The following is a 1,355-nucleotide window of genomic DNA, read 5'->3' as shown; positions in this document are numbered from 1 at the left end:
GTTCAGCGGGGCCATAGAGGCAGCTGCATCTGCCTAACAGGAAAGCTGGTTCAAATTCCACTTGAAATATTAAACTATCCAAACCATAGGGTTCATAGGTACACTACAACAAGCCATTCTACTACATCCCATAATACTTTGAACTACACTACAGTTGCTTGGTATAACATGTTAATAAAACAAGTAGACCTTAAGCTCCAGACAGCACAGAAGCTATAAGATAACCTCAACATAGAGCACTAATAGGGAGTAAAGCCCCAACAAAACTACCCCTCCGTAAGGAATCAGCAGGGTGGGTTTTGCTATCCAGGTTGCAGACATGACACAACCTCCCAAGACATGTGCTCTGGTCAGAGCCAGGCAAGTAAAAACAACTTCTCAGGAAGATCTTCAATCACACACAACAAGAGAAAGGAAATTCAGAATCACGGTGTCTTTGATTCTTTAACTTCCCTCATGATAATTTACAACTAGGCATAAATGATCACAAGATTAATATCAGCAGTACTATCTCCAAGCATTCAATCTCAGTATCACAGGACAAAACACTAACTGGCATTCTGATTTCACTCTAGTGTGTAGGACATCTGGCAGGATTCCTTCTCTTGCAAGTTAAAAGCTCACTGGTAGCATGTCATCTGTAAAGTCCAGATGGAAATCAGTTTGCTATCAGCAGTTCTTAAGTGCTTATTTAGAATCCCTGAAATAGCACCCTGTGTTGAATAAACCAATTACCGAATGCTTGGAAGCTCCATTAGAAAGCCACAAAGTCCAAAGCCATCACATTAATCCACAAAGTGCTGCCTCTGCATATCCCATCTTCACAGGCAACAAGTTTTGCACACTATTATTTGCTCAGTACTATTCAAAACAATCTCAGTACCTTCAAAGGAAATGCACTCCTTTTCCCAACTTCTTCACCTACAAAGCACTCTCGTTTCTTCAGGATTTCTCACCTTTGTTTTAAACCTCAGACTCCAAGTTAGAAAACCACATGGATTTTTATCATAGTTTCATTTTGAGCTTGACTTGTCAAGCTTAGAAAACAGGGATTTGAGCTTTTGGGAGTCCAGGTGTCCAGTTGGTTGGCAAGACTTTGGCACTGAAAAGATTTTGTTACAGAACTCTGTGAAATTAAGTAAAATTCAGGCAAACCATCATCCAAACTGAAATTCCATGAACATAAATTATATTTTCACTTCAATAAAAGATAGAGGGAGCAAATCAGTATTTAAGGATTCAACATCTGCCTGCTCTGCTAATAAAATAAGGTAGCCTTGGCCAAGCACGTTGCTGTCTGTGTGACAGCACAGAGAATAATCTAAGACAAAAGAAAAAGCAGGTTTCCTTCACCC

The 1,355-nt window shown here is 39.9% G+C and overlaps 1 protein-coding gene across 1 annotated transcript in view; it reads right to left on the bottom strand.

Moving 5' to 3' along the window:
• HDX (highly divergent homeobox) overlaps window positions 1-1,099 on the bottom strand; it is a 39,114-nt gene extending 38,015 nt beyond the window's left edge. Inside the window, exon 1 of the mRNA XM_010019881.1 lies at window positions 957-1,099. The gene's annotated coding sequence lies outside the window, so the exon portion shown is untranslated. The remainder of the gene's footprint in view (window positions 1-956) is intronic.
• Window positions 1,100-1,355: the final 256 nt, after the last annotated feature.

The sequence above is a fragment of the Nestor notabilis genome, unplaced genomic scaffold (genome assembly GCF_000696875.1).
Source record: "Nestor notabilis isolate BGI_N333 unplaced genomic scaffold, ASM69687v1 scaffold6048, whole genome shotgun sequence".
NCBI classification, from domain to species: Eukaryota; Metazoa; Chordata; class Aves; order Psittaciformes; family Psittacidae; genus Nestor; species Nestor notabilis.
This window is presented reverse-complemented; position numbering and strand designations above follow the sequence as displayed.